This window comes from Peromyscus eremicus, chromosome 8b, assembly GCF_949786415.1.
Source record: "Peromyscus eremicus chromosome 8b, PerEre_H2_v1, whole genome shotgun sequence".
Classification (NCBI taxonomy): Eukaryota; Metazoa; Chordata; class Mammalia; order Rodentia; family Cricetidae; genus Peromyscus; species Peromyscus eremicus.
The window spans coordinates 14,770,201-14,789,598 of NC_081424.1; positions in this window are offsets into that span (position 1 = coordinate 14,770,201).

Consider the following 19,398-nt stretch of genomic DNA (forward strand, 5'->3'; position numbering starts at 1 on the left):
AGAAGGATAGAAGATAGATAGATGATAGATAGGTAGATAGCACATAAAATACATTATTAATTCATATTAATATTATAGACTGACAATTTAATTCAGTGGATAAAGGCACCCCAGAACCCTCATGGTAGAAGGAAAGAACTAATGCCCCTAATTGTCCTCTGATGTCCAGACATGCACCAGAGAATGTATGGGTACACATACAAATGCATGCATGTGCATACACACACACACACACACACACACACACACACACACACACACACGATAGATAAATAGATAGATAAGCAAGATAAGATAGAATTTTATGAGGTAGACTTAGAAACAGCAATTAGGGGAAAATGTCTTGAAAGGTGTCTTAGTGGGCCAGCGATGAAGACTGAAGGTCACTGCCATATTGCCCTCACACTGTAACTCCTACCAAGCAGGCCAGCATGCTTTACTTGATTTCAAAGCAGCATTCCCTGTTAGAGATGGTTTCAGTTCAAATTAACAAACAAATGCACGGACCCAGCATCTGACGCTTCCTTTGTTCTCACTGCAGCGTAGCTCTTGAACTTGATCTTTTTCAGTCATGCTCAAAATGTTCTAGTTGATAAAACAAAACAAAACAAAACAAAACAAAAAAGTCTTTATTCTTATAGAGCCCTGCTCTCCTGCAGGTTTCCTCTGGTTTCTACCCATCTACACAGCACTTGCTTCTGAGAATGTGCTTTCTTCTCATTGCTTTTCCCCTCTTGTTCCAAAGTTCATCGTCTTTCAAGGCTCTGTTCCTGTGGTGTTTCCTGAGGGGCCCTTCTTGCTTTTGCTCTAAGAAATCACTGCACCCAACCATGACAGTGAATTTCTCCATTCTTCCTGGGAATAAAGCCGTCTGCATTCACCAAATGAGTCTTACAGAAAAACTACTAATTGATATCTGCCACAAGGCCCTGCCGATGTACAGCATGGGGCACTGGACGTATGTAAACAGCAGAGTATCAGCTGATAAGAAAAACTATTTTCGTCTTATAACTCCCTCTGGGTTTTTATTAGCTGGTTTTTAGAAGAAAATGTTGTATCTTGTCACAATGAGATCCTTGAAGCACTGTGGGAGTTCTTCTGAATCCTTCCTTGATGTTTGCTTCTTCAAAAGTAGTAACAGCCACTATCAACTTAAGGATATTCCACAGTTCACTCCAACCCCCAAAGACTTCACCTTTTAAATTAAAACAACTCAACCATAAACCATGTTGGGAGTGTAAAGTAATTGCTATGTATCCTAAGAGTTGCAAAGGTCTGTCCCATCTCTGAGTTATTTGGGTGTCCCTATCTTGTCTGGTGTCAGAATGGCTTGTGTTAAGTCTGGAAAGACAGACACTTGTAGCAATTGTAAACTGGTTCTTCAATTCACGGATGATGACACCCTAGTAACCTAGAATCTTTGCTGTCTAGTTTCAGGCTGACATATCAGGAAGGCTTCCAGTAGTCACTCAACAGCTAGCACATCTGGAAATGAGAATCTATGCTGGTACCATTGGTCAATAATTCAGGAGAAAAAAAAATCATTACTTTTGCTAACTAGAAAGTCTAAAGTTCTTGCAGCATGGAACATTTGAAAAACGCACTATCAAAATTGCATATTGAATGGCAATCTTGGAAAATGAATGTATGCCTGTCTAATTTAGAGATGAACTTTGGTCATGCAGCCTTCTCCTAACAATGCCTTCACCATTTCATTGCTCTTCTCACTCAGAAGACATTCTTGTGGGTCAAATGCAAGACTATATACTTTGATGGAGGGGGAAATACGTAGGCTGTAAATGGACTCCACTACTCGAAGGAGAGTCAGTCATTAGCACACACACACACACACACACACACACACACACACACACACTTCCAGTATAAACAATATTGACACAATATTCCTCATTGACATTCCTTTGTTAGTCCAAGCCACCAAATGATGAAATGAGTTTTCATGATTTGTGGAGGATGAGGAATATGTGGAATACTATACTTGGTTTCCGGTCCAAGGTTTATTGGTCCTCTGTGATGTAAGTGGTTTGAGAACAGAGCATCAACACGGAAGTCCTTCACCATCTTGTTTTGCCAGTGATCTCACTGGTTTCATCTCATTTTCAAATGACTAATGCCACCTACAATTACTTTCAATGCTCTTTATATCCAGCTCATTTCAGTTGGAATTTATTCATTGTGTCCATAAAGCTATTTTGGACACAAAGTAGTCTTTATTAAGTAAGTCTTTATTAAAATGTGTAAGTGACAAGACACAAACGTGTTATCTACTCCACTCAATGTACAGTTTTGTGTTTGGATGGCCACTTTTCTGATTAGAAACAAAAGCAACAGAAAAACTTTGTGGAGAGTGTTAAAGGTACAGTCCCTAGGAACTGTTCTTTGTTCCTCACGGTCCTGACAAGATTCTGTCCTCAGTTTCCTATGATGGGGGAAAAGGTTCAACTGTGCAGTGTTTTGTTTCTCTTAGGTCATCAGCCCTTCCCTGTTTCATAGATTGGTGCTTTGGAGAGGACATGATGAATTATCTATCCCTAATGTCTTTTTCATGAAGTCTATAAATAGAAACTTAAGACTGTGAGGGAATTGGAAGCTGCTGAAGGGAGCTAACATTGATGTGCATTGGGTGCCCCAACCTATTTCATGTTTAATTGGCAACAAAACAGTGAGAGTAAGAGTTTATATCTATGTAGACACCCACAGTTTTATTTGTTTACTTTAAGCAGAATATAACACACAGTATGCATCTGGGCTTAGCATGTCCAACTTCTGATTACCTAGAATTGAAACCAGAATGTGAAAGTTCAGAGGACGGTATACTTTCCAGTGCTTTCTAGTGATACTTGATGGCCTGGAATGACTCCAAATCTCTGATTAGATTTCAACATAAAATCTGCTTACACTATATGCATACATAGATTTCAAGATAAGATCTGCTTATACTATATGTGTACATAGATTCCAACATAAGATCTGGTTATACTACATGCATACATATATGTACATACATTTTGCACTTGGAATATTAGATAGAAAATGTGCATTATATGTTACTTAATTTACATGGAGTATATATATTTGCCTAGTATTAGAGATAGTTCTTAGTTAAACGTTTAGGTAGATGATTCAATTTACTGACCACTTTAAAGAGTAGAATTTGTCTTCAAATTTAAGATATATTTTACAATGAAGTTTGTAGTACCTATCTCTCATCTGACCAGAAGAAACTTGTAGATAATTCTGATTTCACTAAATGTAATTTAGAAAAGTCCCACATACAGAAGAGAGGGGTGGGGAAACGGCTATTTGGTTTGTCTGTTCTAAGGTTTGCTTCTGGTTCATCTCTGTCCATAGAGAATTTGAAAGGACTTAACAATAAAAATGAGAGTAAAAGAATAATGAGATTGTAGTTCTTGAAACATAATTGGGAATAGTTACTTAATGACAAATCGAAATAATTATCATAACTGTAGGTATCAAAGCATCTTTGCAGCTCCATGATCAAAGCTTGATTTTTTTTGTAGGTTTCATTTTATTTTATTTTTGTTTGGGGCGGTGGAAGAAACAAGAGATGAAACAAATTGCAGAATCATTAAATTTGCTAGTTCCTCAGTTCTAAAACAACTTACTGTCTAAACATTAAAATAGTAATATTGATATTAATCGGTGTGATCTGGTGTCAGAGATATTACTGAGAAAATATACTTGCATAATACTGTGTATGTATGTGTGTGGTACATTTCTTAAAGCCTTTGACATGTTCGAAACTTCAGTTGATGAACTGAAATTTATTTTAAAGATATTTATATTTCGATGAATTCTTTATTAGCCTGTTTTCTTTTACTGTAATGCAATACTTGAGGTTGTACAGTTGTTATAAAGAAAAGAGGTTTAGTTAGCTCACTATTTTGGAAGCTAAAAGCCCAAACAGCATGGCCTCAGATCAATGAGGCTCCCCACTGACTCAATGATTTCATGGTGGATGGTGTCATAAATGGAAGGGGTAGCTATGGAAAAGAAACTACATGTTAATCCAGGAAGCCAGAGCATAGAGGGACTCTCATCCTACTATTCTCGAACCAACTCCACTGTGAATATTTACTCATGGTCCTATGGGAACTACCTTAATCCCTTCTGAGACTATGAACTGATGGACCACCCAATAGACCCTGCTTCTTAATGATCCTGTTGCCTCTTAACACAATCCAAACCTAAGCCTGGGAGCAATGTGTTAGTTTAGCCGTAACCAAATGACAACAGACCCTAAAATGAACAACACCATTTTTCCTGGGAACTTCCATATGACCAGAAAGAGAGTGGTGCTCCCATAGCCAGTCAAGAACAGAATAAAGCCACAGAAGTCAGGCTGGTTTTATCTAGCCTCATTTGGAAAGAAAAAGAAAACTAGCCCTTCTGGTAAAAAGAACGTCATGTTTTTCTGGTTACGGTAATATGCTGCTCTTGAAATGGTCCATCTCTAGGGGTTCTGCTTCTGATGTCTCCTAAGCAGTCTTTATGATAGCAGAAAAAGTAGATCTCAAAAGGAGGAAACTGGGCTTCAGAATAAGAGTCAGACTTAGACACTGGATAAGAATGAGTCAGTATACCCAAGTATGACCAACTGGGAACATGGGCAAACCTGTGAGAAAGCCAGAGAGAAGACACCAGTGTGATCCTCGAGGCCCCAACCCATTCCTTGCCTTCCACAAAAATTGCTATCATAGATAGAAGAAAATTACTCAATAGTTTTATTCAATTCTTTCTTTTTTCTTTTCATACTACTATTTTGAAAGAAATTTCCAAGTAAGATTTTGCTCTGTGTGTTTTATTCTAAGTAGATGATGACACCTCGAAGCACAGAATAGGACAGGTGATTTTTACGGTCCCCTGATGAAAACAGAATGCTCCTTTACAGCCAGAGGAGAAGCAGTTCTGAATGGGACAAAGAAAATAACATCCAAGCGGTATCAGTTTTCGGTGGTTGGCTCGAGGCGTGGAAAACTTTGAGTACCTGGGAAATTACCTTCCAGCAGCCATTTGGGTGGCCATTCCTTCTGCTGGGCTTTGGGAAATATGGCTAAAGACGATAAAGAGATTCTCTCTTTGGAGAGTCCGGAATCTGTCAAGAGATTTAGAGTCTATGAAAAGTCTGAAATTTGTACTCTGAGTTGTTGATTGAGGGAGAATCCTGTACTTGGGCTTTGGGGAGAGCAGGTTGGTGTTCAGTTTCAGATCCTTCGTGAATAAAGACAAGTGAAGACTTTTGCCTTGAATAGCACTGCACAGCTTCTACAGAATATGATGGAAAAAAAAATAACTGATAAAAAAGTAAGATTTTTTTCCCCCAATATTTCAGAGACGTCTAGCGAAAGGCTAACATGGCACTTGAGGATGTACTCCAAGATGACTGTCACCTGGACAACTGTTAGTCAGCTTTCTACCACTGCCACAGAATAGCTGAGAAACTGGAGTTATAAGAAGGAAAGGGCTTCATGGTTTCAGAGTTTCAATCCCTGGTCACTCAACCCCGCTGTCTTCAGGCCTGTGGTGTACAACCCGGTATGAGCACACTGCAGAAGTAGCTGCTCACCTCGCGGCAGACAGGAAGCGAAAAGAGGAGGGAGGAAGGGGCTACACTCCTAATGACTGGACTTTTTTCCCCAAGGTCTCACTTCTTACAGATCCCATCACCTTCCACCAATGCCACAGGCTGGCAACCAAGCCTTTGGCTCATGTTCCTTTAGGACCAAAGATTTTCAAAGCAGAAAATGCTCTGCGTCTGTGGAGATGAGCAGAAAAGGTGGTGATAGTTGTCAGTTGTCAATCGGTACTTTAGATGAGTAAAGGCACTTAGCTGAACAAATATTATGAATGGTTTCATGTGGAAATCAGCCTCTGATAGAATTATGTTCTATTCGCTGATTGCATCAGGTTATCTCAATAGTTACTATGAACAAGTCAATTTGCAGTACAATGCTGCGGACATGATAAATTAATATCCAATCCCTCTCAATCTGCCACTCACAGCCCTTATCGGGTGCCCTTTGTCCAGCAGCAATGAAGTTGTTCCTGTGGGATGTAACAATATGATAAATGATTCTGTGGGTACTGTGAAAGTCATTTAAATTATTGCTCATGCTCTTACACAATTAAGATACGTTCGTTGTAAGTATTCACAAAATATAGGTAAGAAAAAAGTTCCAAATCACCAATAATTATATCAGCCAAATATTTTTGAGTGCTAGCATGCAGATTGCAAAGTGTACACACACACACACACACACACACACACACACACACACACAGGCACACATACACTCACAAGCATATCAAGGAACTAAAAGAGAATATTCGTTTATGCAGTTAGAACAGCATCCCAAAGCTGACTGGGGATCCTTGTTAGCTAAGTGATTGGGCTTCATCACTGCTTGACTTCCTGGAGCTTAGAGCAAAAGCATATTATCTAGGAGCAATGGTATCCCCAGACACCGCTTTCACCAAGTTAATGTCTTAAGGAAAATGGACAAAGTGTCTCTGTCCTTATTTCTTCTCCTTCATCCTTCATTTCCCACCCCCACCCCTCGGACTATTAAATTGATTGATCAATGAGTTAATTAAAACTTATTTCAATGTATTTGATAGTGTTGGGGATTAAACCTGGGATCTCACAAATGCTAGGCAAGCACCTTACCACCAAGCTCCACCTTCAACACTAAACCTACTTTTTTTGACAATAATGTCTCAAAATAGTTTTGTCCTTTGGGATACAATGTAAATTTTAGATTTCCCTCTTGAAGAAGAAAGTCAGTATTCTTTACTTACAAGCAGCTATTTGGATAACCTTTCCCACCATTCAAAGCCCTTATCCAATTCCCAAAAACCTTGGGAGCTCTGTCCTGTCCTTACCTCCTTTCTCTGTTTTCTGAAATCTGATTTTGTCTTAGGGGGTGGTTCTGGCGTTACTCCCAGTAACACTACGGAAACTTTCCTCCAGCCATTGTTGGAACAGACTTCCCATTTGCTTCTGTGGCTGAGTTGGCTGCCCTGGGGCTAAGTAGCAGGACCCAGGAAGTGGACTAGGGAGTCAATACAGCTTAGCATGACTTCTTCCAAAATTGCTGGGCCCACAGTAACTGGTTTTGTTTACATACCGGCTTACATACACTCTTGGTCAAACTATTATTGAAGCCCTACAAATACACTGTGTAACAGGGATATACACAAATGCACAGTACTCTCCTTGCTTTCAGACATGCTCTGTGCCCTATGAATTGTGGCAAAAATATCTGTGAGTCCTGTGTACAGTGAGAGAGAAATGTGAGTAGTATAGAGCGACAGAAGACCCCTGAAACCAGTAGTAGGGCATGGTTGCCCGATGCACCCGGCTCAAAGATGGGAGTTCCTACACCATTCACAGGCCCTTGGGATACCAGGAAACATCCTAACAGCATCATCTACAGTTCTTCCCAGACCAGGAAGATCCAGGAGCCTTGAGTTGGGTGGCTTCCTACTTTGTTCCCAGAGCAACGGGATCTTTATGGGAGGGGGCGAGGGGATGGGAGGGACTAGCTGGTTTTGAACCTTATCTTGAGATCATGAAATTCCTGTCCTGACATTAAGAAATAGCATATGAAACCAGGGGTCACATCGCCCACTGGTCTCAGGAGTTCTGAAGAGAGTTATGTTCTAGAGCATAAGGCTAGAGGAGATTATGATTTCAAACTAGTATTTTAATTTCCTGATACGGTTTTGCTTGAAAAAAGACCCTTATCGTCATTGAAATGTTTAAAGAATTCCAAGAGCTGTTCTCTTTTTGCAAATCCAATTTTGAAATAGGAAACTCTGGGATGGAATGCTCCAGCCATAGGACTTGAAAATGCATTTTATGAGTTTTTTTTTTTTAAATAGGGTAATTCAATGGTTCTTTTTGAACTCTTCTTTCATTCTTTGGTAATACACTTAAATACTGAAAAGGAAAAAAAAAACTTTCAGTTTTGCAAGAGAGGTAAATAAAAAGATAAAAGCTCTTCTAGCATGTGACAACTCATGATATTTTCCCCAGTTGTTAGTCACATTGCACAGCTGGCCGTGCCCCAGAAACCACAGCCCTCAATTACATTTGCTTTCAGACATGTGGAAGAAATGCATGCTAAAACAATTAAGCAAATTATGACATTTACATTCCTTCCCCCCCCCAAGACTGGCAATGCCTATGATTCTACAGCCTGTGATTCTACGGGAACCCAAACAATTATCATCAATCACACTGACCACATGCATCGTTACCTAGGGCTTTGAAAATGTCAAAAAGTAAAATATAACAATTTTTCCATAAACTAAGCATACCCAGGTCTCTGCTTGGCAGTCAAGCCCCCACGTGATGATGGCGTAAAGGCAAAGCCTTCCATCTCATCCCAAGGCCACTGAACTCCACAGGCAGCCGATGGCACTGGGATTGCTCATACTTCTGAGCTGCGTCCTTTGTCCTGCATTCGCCACCCCTCTTTGGTGGACACAGGTTTTAGTGCTCACTACATGGACCGGACAGTTGGTCCCACCTGAAATGGATGACTTCTAATTATGATGGAAAGTAGAAACAGAAAGTCAGATTTTTCTTCTTGTCAGGATCAGAAGTTTGGGAGCAGTGGGGGGGGTAAGTAAACTCCCTACTCCACCCCACCCTGAAACAATTCATAGGGCACAGAGCATGTCTGAAAGCAAGGAGAGTACTGTGCATTTGTGTATATCCCTGTTACACAGTGTATTTGTAGGGCTTCGGTAATAGTTTACCATTGAGGACTTAGATGTAAATGGCACAAACATTTGCTAATCACTTGCTGTGGATGAAGCAAAAATGAATAGGATAGCAGCTCTCACTCTCAGGGAGGCTATATGATAGCCAGACAGACAGACATACACATCAGCACCAGCACATAATTAGAGAAGGCTGTGACTAAATGTGTTAAATCCCTCCGTGAAGCCACAGGAGGAAGACACAGATTTCATGAGTCACAGAGCCTATGGCCTGACACATCCCAGACACATGGCTTTGGTGACTGTGCTGAATGTCTGGTTTATCTTTCCAGATCTCTCTACCTTCCTCCACCCCATTTTTGCCTCAGGAATCTGACTTCTAAGGACTGGTCCAGCAGGTGCTTTTCCCATGACTAGAGATAAAAACAAGTGGTGTATTACTTTGGTTTCTGTTGCTATGACATGACAAACACTATGGCCACAAACAACTTGGAGAGGAAAGGATTGATTTCTTCTTACAATCCATCATGAAGGGAAGCCTCAGCATGAACTCAAATCAGGAACCTGAAGGCAGGAACTGAAGCAGGGGCCATGAGTAAATGATACTCGATAGCTTGTGCTCCATGGGTTGCTCAGCTGGCTTTTGTATATAACCCAGGATCTTTTGCCCAGGGCTGGCACCCTCCACAATGAACTACACTCACCCACATTTGTCATTAATCAAGAAAGTGGCCAGGCAGTGATGGCGCACTCCTTTAATCTCAGCACTCAAGAGGCAGAGTCAGGCAGATCTCTGTAAGTTCGAGGACAGTCTGGTCTACAGCAAGATCCAGGACAAGCACCAAAACTACAAAGAAACCCTGTCTTGAAAAAGAAAAAAAAAATCAAGAAAGTGTCCTACAGATTTACCTAGAGGCTACTCTAATGGAGACAATTTTCTCAGCTGAAATTTTCTCTTTCCAGATGACCCAAGCTTGTATCACGTTGACAAATAATTAAAGAACAAAGAGAGTGATAAGAAGAGATCAAGCCCCTCTATTCCTCTACCTATCTTCCATGGATAGGTAACAATTTGTACCCCAATCCACAAACCTGTCAGAGACCCTTTCCAAAAATCCCATTCCAGGTTCACAACCCCGTGTTCCTCTTCTCTTTGCCTGTTGAGCCTAGAGAACTGACTCATTATCCTTTGTAGACCCTGAATTTTGCTCACATCTTTGTAAATTAAACAGAGCCTCTCTAAGCCAGGTGGCGGTGGCACACACCTTTAATCCCAGCACTTGGGAGGCAGAGCCAGGCAGATCTCTGTGAGTTCGAGGCCAGCCTGATCTACAGATAGAGATCCAGGACAGGCACCAAAACTACACAGAGAAACCCTGTCTCAAAAAAACAAAAAAACAAAAACAAAAACAAACAAACAAACAAAAAAAACAAACAAACACCAGAGCCTCTCTAGATAGCTAGTTTGAGAGCACAATCAATTCTTGCCAGGACTCTAGTGTAGTAACCTTCTCAGGAGGGAAGTATTTGATCAGTCCAGTGATATTTCTGAGAACCAATTCAGAATCACAAAACAGGGCTGCACCGATTACCCAGTAAGCCTGCCCTTGGTTGGATGCCTCTCCTAATAACTCCAGTTCTGACACAGCTGACTTCGTGTCTCTAGAGCAGGCTCCATAAACCACAACAATCCTCTGTAGGCAAATTAAATCAGTGATGGCATTTAGGTTTCACTACTGCAAAATACCCACTGGTTCCCAACATTTGAGGACATTAAAAAAAAAAGCACACACTAGATAAAATTTCTTTTGCTTCACTTTTATGATACCTCTAAAATAGGTTTATATAATCTAGATGACTTCCCCTTAAAACAGGTCAAAGACCTTCATCTTAGAGATGTCTTCCCTATACCTCAAGAAATGAGTATCTTAACCTCAGATCTCAGATACACCAGAAGAAATTTGAAGGAACAGGCCTTGCTAGCTTCAGGTCATCCTCTTTGCCCTTCTACCACACGTGGTAGTTCATGAAAACAGAGTTTTCCCAGTTTTTCATTTTCCTCCAGATTTTCATTTCGGAAATCTTTCACATCCCATAAAATGTATATTTCATCCAATGCATGTCCATTGTGAAGCTGCCTTTGGTGATGCCATGAGCCTCTGATGGAACAAGTCTGCGCTACTCAGGCATAGGTAGAGTTTTAATAGCTTCCCACAGTTCCTAGCTCCTGATACCCACATGGAGTAGGTAGCTGTTCCAGCTTTGACCTGGAAGAACTACCACCAGTGAGGTTTCCAGGAACTGTCACACCTACCTATGACCTACCTCTGAGGTGGGGCCTAGACGGGAGCCCTTAAGACCTAAGATGCGGACGTACCAGCTCCTCTTGGTTCCTAGTGATCCTGGATGCTGGATGGTAGACAGAGCAGAGTTCTCCAGAGAACCCAGCTGGACTGAACCTTACTTCTCCTGGATCCTGTAACCAACACCTTTAATAGCTGTAAGTTACCCCCCCAAAATAAACCTCCTTTTTAACTACATGGAGTTGCCTTAATAAATCCTCCAATACCCACACATTTCAACATGGTCAAATCCCATTTTAGTTAGGCTATGAAGGAATTTTGCAGATGGAGTTATGGTCTCAAGTCCATTGGTCTCTACACTAGGGACGTTGTCTGGTAGGCGTGACCTCCCGTCACAAACACATTAAAGTGGAGGCTTTGTTTTTTGTTTTGTTTGTTTGTTTTCCATCTGGTTGAGGATAAGGAGGTCAGAGATACATGTTCCAGCTAACCTAGAAAAAAGCGTGTTCCCTCACTGAGCTGTCCTCCTAGAGGTCTCTGGGGCAAGATAATGAGCATGATCTACAGTGGCTACTGGAGATTCATAGGCAGCAATCAGCTAAAAAACAAGACCTCAGTCAAATGACATAAGGAAATGGATTCCTCCAAGTTAGTAAGTCTGCACAAAAACACCAAAGATAGACAAGAGCTGAGCAGCTCAACCCAACACATGGGACCCTGAGCCCAGACTCCAGCTGCGCCAGGCCAGGCCATGCCAAAGCTTTATCTGATAAAGACCATGAGGTCATAAATTGGTAGGCAATTAAAAGCTACTAAGGTTGTGGAAATTCGGATGTGGCAATAGAGACTTAGATACAGGCCATACTGTAAATTTTGGTTTGTTTATTGATATTTGGAAATGAGTTAACTCAAGTGTTATTTTGTAGAAGAATAAAATATATATTTTACATGCAAACACTTGATGGATGTATATTATTCATTTATCTGCTTTGTTAAACAGTATTTTGCACACTGATATCTATTTAAGGAACTTGGTAGATATTTATTTAATGAAGTCAGTTTGGAGTTATATAACTTTTCTTCATTACATACTTAATTTCAAGAATATAAGATATTTCCTGAACTCTATAACCATTTGTACTGCCAGTTACCAGTGTCTACAATCCTTTCCTTGGAGACAGAATTATGCCTTGCAGCTTTGACAAGAGATTCATCAAACACAAATTTTTATAAAAACAAAACTTTACCCTGGTCAATAATAAGGAGAAGCTTGAAGAACCCTTTGGTGCTGGCCCACCTTGAGTCTGCTTCTCTCTATTTGCCAATGGCTTATCAGGATTAGGAAGCCCTGCTGGAGGTGAGGACTGTAATGATGCAAAGCAGAGTTCCTTAACAATCTGCAAGTAGCAGGTAGCATGACAGAAACTAAAGCTGTTCTCTCCCCAAGTGCTGAGATATTGGATCCATTAGCTGCCTGTATCGCCTCATTCAGACACCAATTGCACTGTCTTTCTTTCTTCCTTTCTCTCTCTCTCTCTCTCTCTCTCTCTCTCTCTCTCTCTCTCTCTCTCTCTCCCCCTTCCTTCCATCCTTCATTTATTTTTATTTATCTATCTATCTATCTATCTATCTATCTATCTATCTATCTATTTGGTGTGTGGTTTATCAAGACAGGATGTCTCTGTGTAACAGTCCTGGCTGCCCTGGCATTCACTATATTTGTAGACCAGGCTGGCCTCGAACTCACAAAGATCTGCCTGCCTCTGCCTCCTGAGTGCTGGGATTAAACCACCACCACCAGGCCTACACTGGTGTCTTTAAGTGATGCTAAAAGTGTAAAAGAATGCCATGTACTTGAAAGCAAGCAAGGAGGGGTCCATGGGAGGGTTCGTAAGGAAAGGGAAGGAGGCAATGATGTAATTTTATTAAATCTCAAAATATAAAAGAAATAATTTTTTTAAAGTGTATGGTCTCACTAATACATAAAATCTAAAAGTGTTAAACGTATAGAAGCAGAGAGTAGTGCCATGGTTGCCAGGGAGATAAAGTGGAGCAAACTACAGTAAGTCGATACAATGTACAAAGTTATAATTGTGTAGCGTGAGTAAGTCGAGAGCCCAAACCTATAATCAATAACGCTGCACCATATACTGGAAATTTGCTATGACAGAGTTCAGGTGTTCTTCATGAACACACACACACACACACACACACACACACACACACACACACACACACATACACATCAGGTAATGTTTCAAGGTAAATACATGAATTTGCTTGTCTAGTAATTATATGTAGGTGTGTATCAAAGCACTATGTTGCTCACCTAAAACACAGTTTTATATATATCCACTTTCCCTTAGACCAACTAGCTGTTGGGTGTGTATAGTTTCTGACCCTTTCCTGTGCCATCATTTCTAAATGTGTCCTTTTAGAGTATGGGCCTCCTGAACTGCTGTCTGACCTCATACATAGGGCCAAGCTTCAGATTTCCAAAGACTCTGCCCAGCCAAAGTATACACCAGTTTTGTGAGAATTCTTTGCTGCTTAAAAATTAGTTTCATTTGCTGTCAGTTCCGTGATCATATTCAGGCTTAAATGTAAGGGTGTTGTACAAATCTTAGATGGTCTTTTAATAAAAAACCCAGACCAGATATTGGGGTGAAAGCTGAAAGATCAGAAAAGCAGAGCAAACCACAGCCAACACCTACTACCTCACCAACTCCACAAATCCTCTGACTGAAAGCCTCTGAGTCCTCACCCAAAAGGGTCTCAGCTGAACTGCCTTAGTTCCTGTTTCCTCATGCCTTGTATACTTTTCTCTGTCCTGCTATCACTTCCTGGGGTTAAAGGCTTGTGTGTTTCCCAGTACTTAAAGTTGTGTGTCACCACTGCCTGGCTCTGTTTCCACTGTGGCCTTGAACTCATAGAGATCCAGAAGGATCTCTGCCTTCCAAATGATAGGATTAAAGGTGTGTGCCACCACTGTCTGAACTCGATGTCTAATCTAGTGGCTGGCTCTGTCCTCTGATCCTCAGGCAAGCTTTATTAGGGCACACAATATATCACCACATAAGGGTGATTTCCATACAAGTGAATCACTCATCAAACAACACAGGACCTAAGTATGATGGTTGGCTCATGCCTATCATTCCAGAAATAAGGAGGTAGAGACAGGAGGATTACTGCAAATGTAAGGATAGTCTGGTGTACAAGTAATTTCCAAGCAGCTACTGTGTAAGATTCTGTCTTTTCAAAATCTGTTTTTAGACCAATTTGTATATATAAAAATTATAGGCAAACTACAAAGTAAGATTTGGCTGAAAAAAATCTCAGAAAGTGATGCAGATAATTGTCATTTCTGAAGACCTTCTGTGGTCCTGGATCGCCCCAGTCAATGTAATCCACGTGTTTAGACTCTATCCTTCACCCCAAGCTCTAATTGCTGCCAGCAGTGTGGAAGGCTGCTAGCTGTCCATCACCCTTTCCCTGCTGTCTTGATGAGGAGGTCATCTCATACCTGGAGACCTACTCTTCCACCAGTTGTAATTAAGAAAAAGAAATCAGAGAAAATGTTCTTGCTGAAGTTTGTACAATCTTGGAAGCTAAAATTCTACAGCTTGAAAATTTGTCAAGTTATAAAAATAGGTAAAAGAAACCAGACTTAATGAGGCAAACAGCCATTAAAAATTAATTTTCTGCTCAATATTTTCAGCCATTTGAGAAATACAAATCAAAACTACATTGAGATTTCAGCTCATTGCAGTCCAAATCGCTGTTATTGGATGATAACAAATGCTTGTGGGGTTACAGAGGTGAAGCAAAGTTCATTCCCCTTTCTAGCAGGAACTTAAATGAACGTATCTGCTATGGAAAGCAGTATAGTGGTCCCTGTACCACACGATCCAGCCACATCATTCCTAGGTTGTCTTACAAAGTAAATTAAGCCAGCATGCAAAGGTATCGGCTACATCCCCATGTTTATTGTGGCACTGTTCACAAAGCCAAGATATGGAGACAGATAAGATACCCATAAATCGATGAGTCAATAAAGAAGATAGGGTGTGTATACACAGCAGAGTATTATCCACACATAAAATAAAAAAGAAAGGAATTATAACATTTACAGAAAGATAGAAGGAACACATGGAGGACATCTGGCTAAGCAAAATAAGCCAGACATAAAAAAGACAAGAGTCATGTGATATGTAGAAATCAAGCATTACAGATAAGGATTGGGAGGACCGCTCTGTGGTAGACTGCTTGCCTGGCATGTGCCAGGCCCTAGGTTCCATTCTTGAGACTAAAACAATAAAAGCAAAATTTAACAATTACTGGAAAGTAAAAGAGAGCCTGTTAAAAGAAGGGAACCAGAAGAATAGGAGGAAAGAGGGGGCATAAAGGACAGAAAGGAAGGTGGCCATGATAAAATCATAGTATTGGCCACTTGCAAATATCACAACAAAGCCCATTAATTTGTAAAACTAGAACGTACTATAATTACTTTTTAAAGTGCATTTCCTCAGGCAAATGCTGACTTATGCATGTGACCTTCAGCTGTGTGAGCTGGTCAAAAGGCTGCACTTCTTTTATGAAACAGTCCCAACCAGCACTAATGACTGTGAGCTTGTCTTTCCCATCCAAGCCTCCTCTAGCATATTTCTAAGACAGCTTGGTTCTTTCATTCCTCCCAAGACCCCCTGCTGGCCTTCATTTCTTTATTTTCTCCCATCCTGAGCACCCTTCATCTTTCTACATCATTGTTCAAAGTCTTTTTCATCCTTACTTTTCAGTTCAAATTCCATCATGCTTTCTGGTCTGCACCCCTCTCTCCAGCTGCTCCCCTCCCTCATTGGTTCCAACTGGTTCCATCGGCAACTTCAGACATCACGGAAGAACAGGGTCATTTGTGTCTACTGCTGTGGATGTCTTTCTGTATGTTGTGACTATGTGTTGCTCTGATTGGTTGATAAATAAAGCCGTTTGGCAAGACAGCTTAGAGGCAGGCGAGAAATCCAAACAGATAGATAGGAAGAGAAAAAGAGAGACAAGGCAGACACTGTGAGCAGCCGCCAGGAGAAGCAAGATGTAGAGATATTAGTAAGCCACAAGCCACGTGGCAAAGTATAGATTTATAGAAATGAGTTAATTTAAGATGTAAGATCTAGCTAGTGAGAAGCCTAAGCCAGGAGACCATACAGTTCATAATTAATATAAGCCTCTGTGTGTTTACTTGGGTCTGAGCAGCTGTGGACTGGGCAGGACACAGGAAAACTTTCAGCTACCATCTACCCTGGACCAGCTACTGTGCCAGATGTTGGGGCTTAAAGAGATGAAGGCATTGAAAAGGATAAGGTAACATAAACCATTCAAGCGCTTGGAGGAGATGAGAGAAATGCCAATGTATTCCATAAGTGTGGGACACAGCAACACTCAAAGCCTTGGGACAAGCTAGAGTTATTTGTGTCATTTGTTGGAAAAGCATTTACCAAAAACACGTATGATGACCTCTGACAAGCAGAACTGATGACTAGCATGGCAGTTATAAAGGAATCATGTCAAGATCTAAAAGCTTTGTGAGCCAGGAACTCTGCCACATAATTTTGTGGCTCTCCTAGCTCCCCAGTACACATGGCTTCTTTCTAATGAAGGTGCAGTCTCGGGGGTGGATGAGGGCCAGAAGAACTGGGTCTAAATATAACTGAGTCATTTGCTAGCTGATTTCTCTGTACCTGGATTTCCTTATCAGTGAATTTCCTTATCAGGGAGTTGGTGTGTACTTACATCAGAGGCTTTTGGGAACTCTGAGTGAGACAAAGCATAAAAGCACCTTGCATGGTCTCTAGCACATAGTAGGAGGTCAGTGTTAACACATTTTTATATTCTCTGAAAAATCCATAATGCACTTGACTGGCATCCATCTAATGATAATGGTTTTACTGCTTCTCATAACTCTGAGGCAGGTTGGCCACTACAAGCGAACCTTGTTCTCCCAGTAATTTTCTTAATAGCACTGACTTCTCTTTTCTAGACATAGCCTGGTTTTCATGAGTTACACAGCCACTCTAGCCACAGAAACTGCTTTACCACTTCAAAGAGCAGGACATAAGAGGAAGGCATGGGTAGCACTCCAGATCAGCTTTGACCATACTAGCCATGTGACCTGGCCAGTCCCTGAACTTGGCTGATTAGTCAATGTCAGTCCATTTGGGCTGTTGTACCAAAAAATCATGGATAAAGCAGCTTGTAAACAACAGGCATTTTATTTCTTATTAAATTAGTTCTAGAATCTAAGAAGTCCCAAATGAACATGCTGGCAGATGTGTATGCTGGCGGTGAAATCCTGTTTTCTGCTTCGTGATGCTGTATCCTTCAAACTGCATCCTCACATGGTGGAAAGGGTGTGTGACGCGCGCCCCCCCCCCCCCCGTCTCCTTGTAAGTGTAGTAAACCCATTCATAAGGCTCCCTCTCTTATCACCTAATCATTTCACAAAGTCTCCCACTTCCAATTGGCCTCATACTGGAGGCTACTTGACAACACATGAATGTGAGAAGAATACACTCATCCAGCCTGCAGCAGCAAAGCTCGCTCAAGGATAAAACAGGATAATTGTTACTAGGGAATTTGGAGTTCCCTTTCGGATTCTTTGTCTCCTTAAGAAAATAATTTAAAAACAGATTCAGAGGAAGTCCAAAGACAATTTTATCAGACTTTAAGAGAAAAAGAGCAGGGCAAAGCAAGCTGTAAATCTCTGCAGCTGCTAGGAGAAAAGAACGAGGAGGAGGAGAAACTCATGATTTTTTTGAGTTAGTATTCAGGAAAGCCGGTGTCTTCAGCCATGGAAGTCAGCAAACAGCTGTTTGAGGGAAGTAGCCGACACTATTAGAAAAGTGAGAGAGTCCAGAGTTTCAAAGAAAGCATGTGGGGCCTTTTGTTCAGTGCCTAAAAACAGGTTAAACATAAGGGAAAAGAAAACATGCTTAGTGCCCATATTAATTACTTTTCTGTTGCTGTGATAAAAATACCAAGACCAAAACCAAGTACAGAACAGCAGCAGTTCTCAACCTGTGGGTCACAACTCCCTTAGGGGGTCACATATCAGAAATCCTGCACAGATATTTACATTATGATTTATAGCAGTAGCAAAATTACGGTCATGATGCAGCAATAAAATAATTTTATGGTTGGGGGGGTCACTACAACGTGAGGAACTGTATTAAAGAGTCACAGCATCAGGAAGGTTGAGAACCACTGGTGTAGAAGGGTTTATTTGAGCTTTTAATTACAGAAGGAGAGTCCATAATAGTTAGGGAGGCCTGCTGACCACCCCAAGCGAAGTATTCCTCCAGCAAGGCTGCACCACCTCCCCAAACAGCTCCACCAACGGGGGACGAAGTATTCAAATTCCAGAGCCTATGGAGGACATTTCTTATTTAAACCACCAGAGTGTGGATCACAGATCTGAATTCAGAGAGCACCCTATTCCAGGCCCTTGTGTCCCAGGATGAGGAATCATACCAGAAATATCTTGTTAGAAATAGAAATAGAGACAGTTTATTAAGAAAGGAGACGTTAGGATTTTTGCAGTGATCCAAGGGCCAAGGAATGCCACAAATATCACAGCACCCAACAGATCTCACCCAAAAACTTTATTGGGGTTGGGGGTATGTGCATAAAAGGCCCCTTCTGAACAAGGATGGAAAAAGAGAGGGGATCTGATGGCATGGGCTTTACTGTCTCACTATGTGCTCTTCGCCCATGCACATAGTGAGACAATGTCACCTGTGGCGTCAGTGGAAATGGGTCTCATTTGGCAGCTGATGATGACTTGGCTGCTGGCGTTGAATTACTGAAAGGCGGTTGCAGGGAGCACCTGGTTCTAGGGTGTGGATGGTTCTCAGTTTACCAACAGGAGAAACATTCCAGAGAAGAGGAGTGGGCCCATCAGCAGAGGAAAAATGCCTATAATGCTCTGGACCATAGGGAGCAGAGTCCCGTGTTGGGCATTTACATACACCTGCTTTTCTCGCTGTGTTTTTATTGTTTGGACTTTTCTGGGCATGCCGTGTTGGTGACATTAAGCCCAGGTGAGGGAGGCCTTTTAGCCTTTCTCTGCCAACTGGCTTCTTTCATAGGTTAATCTCAGTGTTCTGGTCTACATCCCCTACTCTCATGCCACACAATAATGCCTGTTAAAGTAACTGCATGAATACACAGACCCTGGTACAGAGGACTGTACACAGATGTGCAGCTTCTTGCTCTTCCCTGGTACCTGCACGTATGAAAAACAGATGAGCCCAATATGGGCTTTTCTAGG